Source organism: Molothrus aeneus, unplaced genomic scaffold (assembly GCF_037042795.1).
Source record: "Molothrus aeneus isolate 106 unplaced genomic scaffold, BPBGC_Maene_1.0 scaffold_47, whole genome shotgun sequence".
Taxonomy (NCBI): Eukaryota; Metazoa; Chordata; class Aves; order Passeriformes; family Icteridae; genus Molothrus; species Molothrus aeneus.
In genome coordinates, this window is record NW_027099144.1 from 721,576 (window position 1) to 727,632 (window position 6,057).

The 6,057-nt window shown below is 44.6% G+C and overlaps 1 pseudogene; it reads right to left on the reverse strand.

Moving 5' to 3' along the window:
* Window positions 1-4,338: 4,338 nt before the first annotated feature.
* LOC136570978 (uncharacterized) lies at window positions 4,339-5,516 on the reverse strand (annotated as a pseudogene).
* Between the last annotated feature and the right edge of the window lie 541 nt (window positions 5,517-6,057).

Here is a 6,057-nt window from a genome sequence, read left to right on the forward strand (position 1 = left end):
TAACTACTGTACTCAATGTCGGCTTTGTGCTCTCAGTCCCTTCTACCCATTGGGGTGTAACTGTGGTGCTCAGTGTGGGCTTCATGCTCTCAGTCCCGTCTATTCCACTGGGATGTAACTACGGTACTCAGCGTGGCTTTTGTTATAGCGTCTATCTTAAATTTATGAGCTAAGCCTTTTCAACCTAACAGGTTGATCAAGTTATTTTGCCAGCGGCATGTCACTTAAGTCGGTTTAGTTAACGTAAAATTATGCCAGCAATCAATTGGTTCATTTTTACAATCCTTTGTACTTGCAACATTGTTCGTTTTGCGACCTAGAATGTAATGACCAACATACTCCGGGCAGCAACACAGAGTAAGGGGAATTTGTTTGGCACACTCCCACTTGTTTGTAGGACACAGTCTCGCTGAAGGGATATCCCAATCATTTTTCCCATCTGGTTCCATAAAATTTCCGGCAACTGTGATGGAGGTGGATTTCTCATAGAGAGATCCTTCCATTTTTCTGCATGCTTCCACAACCGACTCACCAACTGTTCCAGTTAGGGCTCTAGTCCAGTCCTTCTGATCCCATCCCCACTCACTTGGACCATATACCTGGGGGTCATGCAGCACTATAGGCTCTAGGTTCGGGTGGCCACCCTTGGGATACGCTCCTAGAACATTAGTGGGATGGAGGGTAGCTTCAGACCACAACCACTCAGCAGGATCCTGTCCATGGAATTGTGGTAGGATGCAGAAAAGCATCACCAGTGTTATCATGGTTCAGATGATTTTCATGTTCCTCAGGGTTCTTCTGTAAAAGTAAAAACAACAGAAATCCTTCCACTGAGGGCAGAAAAGAGTTAAAATGATAGGATTATCCAGCATGTATTTATCCAATGCTCTTTCCCTAGAGCATCAGAGGCTACCCATGCATATTTCTTCAGAGGGGTTTTCAGCACTAGTGCTACTTCCCCTACAGGAGGGAGGTCCACCAGAACAGGTTGTCCAGGGTAATGTGCTGGACTTTTTGAATCGTCAGGTCGCCGAAGTAAGGGAACGATGCTTGGAGCTGTTGGGCAAAAGGCAGTGATTTTGGGACATCCATTCACCCCCCATCTACTGTTGACTCTTTTAACAGCTTCCCATAACCGAACGTCCCAATTTCCCTCCCGGGGCTTCAGAAGTCCTTTCAAAAAACCCTTGGTCCTTTCTAAGATCCCCTTAGCTTGAGGGTAGTGGAAAGGGGTGTGGAAAGACCGCTTAATTCCTTCACCTTTTGCCCAATGCTGTACACCTCTAGCAGTGAAGTGGGACCTGTTATCAGATTGAATTTCCTGTGGCTTTGGGAAAGTTCCAAACCACCCCTGCAAAGCTTTAACTGCATTATCACCTGTAGCTCTTTTCAAAGCATCAGCTTGAACCAACCCAGATACAATTTCTACTCCTACTAGCACAAAGTGTTTACCTCCTGACTTCTTAAAGGGGCCGATATGGTCTGCCTGCCACGCGTCCCATAAGCCTTTACCCTTTCTTAAATGCAGAGGGTCATCTTCTAAAGGATGTCTCTCCAGTCACCTGTGACATTGCTCGCAGCCTGATACGCATGTTTTACACATTTCCCTGGTAACCAGCCAACCACAAGCATGAGCTTCTTTGTACAAATCTTTCGCACCTGTGTGCTGTCTTTTTCCATGCAGCCATTCTAATAGTTGATCCCAGTCCTCAGTAATGAGTTCCTTTTTCAGGGGGCTGAGCCTTGCTAGTTCATCAGCTCTATTCTTCCACTCTCCTGCTGGATTTCCATCTGTTTGCTGAGAAGCTACCCAACCAATAGCAACATTTCCTTGGCTTGCAACATCTAAAATTTCTTGCCCCTTTTCCTTTTGCCACACTGGAATTCTGTGAACTTCCCAATCATTTTGCTGCCAGAAAGGAAGCCACTCGGTACAACCTTTGTACACTGCGTAAGAGTCAGTATAAATGCAGACAAGAGAAATGTTCTGTGCCTCACATCAGAAAACACTCCAAACAGCTATGAGTTCCCCAGCCTGAGCGCTGCCTTCCCCTTCGGTAATGATTCTTTCACCAGATGAAATGTGTAAGACAGCTGTTCTATATCTCCATAGCTTCCCTTCCCGTTTTGCAGAGGCATCTGTGAACCAAGAACTTGCTGCTTGTTCGGGGGAGAAAGGAAGGGCAGCTTTGATTACAGAGGCAGATTTATCTTGGCTGCTAACCAGGCTCTCAGTGCCTTGGATTGTTAGATTTTTAGCAGCATCTTCCGTTATTGAGACGGTATTACAATAGCCTTCCATCTGAGCATACCATTTCCTAACTGAGGCCCTTTGGGCTACCCTGTCAGGTTGGGGGGGGGGGGGTGGGGCTCCCATTATTGACGATTTTGATAACTTTGAAAGGGCTTCTTAATACAATATGCTCTTGTCATGCAATTTTTTCCTCTTCTAGGAGAGCTAAGCTAACTACAAACAACCCCTTTTCCCAGGTAGTGTATCTTTTCTCAGCATCTTTGAAACCACAGGAATTAAAACCAAGAGGCCCCGTTGGACCCTCGGGACCCCACTGCCAAATGTGTACTGATAGCCCTGAGGAGGCAAATCCCCATTCCACCTGAAAGGGATCTGTGGGATGGATAGGGCCTAGTGCTTGGTGAGCTGTTGCCTCAAAAATCAGTAATTGCAATGCTTCTTCCTGAGAAGGAGTCCAATCCCACTTCATCCTTTTCCTCAGCAAGTCAAAAAGCGGCCTAGCAATTATTGAGAAATCTGGGATGTGTTTTCTCCAGAACACTAATAGTCCTAGAGCTTGCTGGAGATCTTTCCTCAATTCAGGCCTTTGATCTAAAGAGGTTAGGGTATCGGATGGAATACATGTCATGCCTCCTTTCCACCAAATTCTCAAAATCTTCACTTCCTGAGAAGGTTTCTGAATTTTCTCTGCGGGTATCTGCAAATCAAGACTTTTTAAGTGAGAGATTATTTTCTGCTGATGTTTCCCTACTACCTCTATTTCATCCTTCCCCCCCTCCCCACCACCCCCCCCCCGCCCCCCCCCCCCCCAGAGTGTCTTAAATGTATTGATTATCAGCTACAGGATCAGCAGGATCAGGTTTGGGTATTTTTTCTAATTCCTGAACTAAAGCATGGTGGGCCAAATAGAGGAGTGTTTGTTGCCTTGGGGAAGCCTAGTGCAAGTGTATTGCTGTCCTTTCCCATGTGAAGGCAAAACGGTCCCTATCTTCTGGCTGTATAGGTATCATAAGGAAGATGTCTTTGACATCCATAGTTGCCATTGCCATGATTGAGTGAGCCTTTTCTTGAATTGATGTTATTAATTCAGCTAAGTTTGGGACCAGTGCTGTAAGAGGGTCTGTGTTGGCATTAAGCCTGCGAAAATCTACTGTTAATCTCCACTTTCCACTGGCTTTTCAGACTGGCCATACCGGTGAATTAAAAGGAGAATGTGTGTGAATTATTACCCCTTGGTTTCTCAAGTCCTGTAGAACCGCTTTGATACCTTCTCTGGCACCAGAAGGTAGAGGGTATTGTTTTACATTAGTTGTTTGATTATAGGGTAGGGAGGGTGCGGTTTGAAGCAGCCTAATGTTAAGTGGCAGTGTGCCAAAAGACCACAGAAATCCCTCAGAGTCTTCCCACTGCCTCCCAGCAAGGACACCCATTCCTAATCAATTATTTGGAATGTTCCCACTTACCATTTTGATGACTAGTTGATGCTCATTTCCAGGGCGCGTCAGTTAGGCTAAGGCAACATTCATAGATTCTGTAGTTCCCAGAGCATTAAGAACACAGCATTGTCTCTTAGTTGGAACAATTCCACACCTCTGGGCATCCTTTTTTGTTAGTGCAGAGATTTGAGCCCCAATGTCAATCAAAAAGGCTACTAGTAGCCTGTGGAGGCCCGTGATAGCTGGGCTTAATATATATCCTGATTTATTTTTAGTGGGCATTCTTAAATAAACCCACGCTCGCCCCTTTGCCCACCTGTAAGCGGCAGAGAGATTTGTTTCCCGAAAACCCTGTTGGTTTTGGTTCACTGCCTGTGTTCTGTGGGAGAGGCTGGGGAGGGTTAGTTTTTGTCCCTGAGAAGGGAGGGGTGCACTGGGTTGAGCCAATGGATTCTGTTTTCGCTGGTGCCAATTATTTATTATTTTCTGCAATTTATCAAGGGGCAAACCATCCATCACCTCTTTGGGGACCCACTTTTGAATTCCCAACAACCACCAACGGTGGCAGTTAGAGATCTGTTTTCCTTCCTCTATATTTTCACTGTGAGGAGCCCCAATAAACCAAACACCTTTGTTATTTTCTGATTTCTACGCCGGGGTTTTTATAGGTCCATATTGTCTACAATAATTAATCAGATCTACTGCAACTTCAGCTCATGTCCAAACTTTATGGCTACTGGCAGGTGAATCAGATTGAGAAGCTGAGGGCTGTGAGGGGGAAGAGTAGGGAGTGAAGCCAGGATCTCTAGGTCCACTTTGGTCAGGGGAATTCCTGAGGAATCTTATCTAGTCTTTCTACAGGATTCAAAGCCATTATGGTTTTCTGTAGAGTCATTGCTGTATGTTTAAGTGTTTCTGGAAGCCCACGAGTTCAATTGGTCATTAGTTCTGGCTTCACAGGTAATTGCATTGGGCATTCAAAACCAGGAACTAATTTCTTTTCATGAATCATTTGCAGGCAGGTGGCTTTGTGGACACTTTCTAAGAGCTGGTCGGTGGTGTCAACGATTGCCAGGGGGTCACCCCTTTCCAAAGGATTCATTCTCCTGGCCCAGAAAGACGCACCCTGTGTCAGGGACCATGCATCACGCTTACCTCCTTATCTCCTGTTGTGAAGAAGGCTCCATGTCCCCAGTACCCACTGGTCTCCGGTTAATTTAATTTGATCTCCACCATCGAGGGACACTCGGAAGACATATTCTGTCTCTGATTCTTGTGGGAGGCGCCCGAATTCTTTTTACAGCTTAGCTAATTCGGTAGCACTGAACGGTATTTGTTTAGTTGTGATATGTGGGTCAAGATCCTCTTTCGGCAATGCAGAGAGACAGGGAGACCCACTTGGTAATCAGAATCCAATTTTATTGTGGGATACAAGCACTTATATACCATTTCAGGGAGACTAGTAATGTGTACTACAATGATTAGGTTAAAATCACATACACAAACTTACGCATATAACAACATCTCTTGCTTGCAGAGTTTAATGCGATTTTCTTTTGCCAGTAAACCCGTTTGATTTAATCTTCTTGCAATCCAGGTCTAATTTTCAAAGTTCCGTTTGTTTATGCCAAGGCATCCTGTTATCAAATCTCTTATGTTAACCAGGTCCAAAGTGCATCATCTGTCTTATGTCCCCCAACATTCCAACAATCCTCATCATTAATATAGTTCTATTCTGTTGGAACCAAGGGTCTCAAGCGAGGACAGCAGTATTCTCTCCAATTTTTTACTGCCTCAAGTTCCTGACGGGGATAGATTTGTTTCATGTCAGGAGTTTCCTTTTCCTCTGGCTCTGTAGAGGAATCAGTATGATGTGAATTCTTAGCAAGTTCCTCTCTAAGGGCAGCTCGCAACATATAGATCTCATTTCTATCTTCCTTTAATTCTTTCTGCAAAATTTCAACTAGGTTTTAAAGGGAATCTATTCTTGCTATTTCCTCATTTCTTTGCTTAAAAAGGGTTTCTATGGCTGCTGTGAGACAAGCTGCCAAAACTGAGCAGAGGATGGTTTTATTTTTGCCCAGTTTAACTTCTGTTTCCTGTTGTAAAGAACAAATTCTATCTATGACATTTTCTAAATTAAACCAGTTGTTCTCTGCCCAAACCTCCCCCCTTGGAGAAGGCTTGGCATTCTATTTAGCAAGCAGAGTAGAAAATTCAGCTTTAACTTTTGTGCTAGAGTTTTCCGTCATTTTATGAAGGGACCAAAACCATGACAGGGAGGTGCAAACTTAAGTTAGACAATCTCACAGCCTTTGCTGTGCTCCCCTTTGCTTCCCTGGCTGGGTGAAGAGACCAAATCTCCCT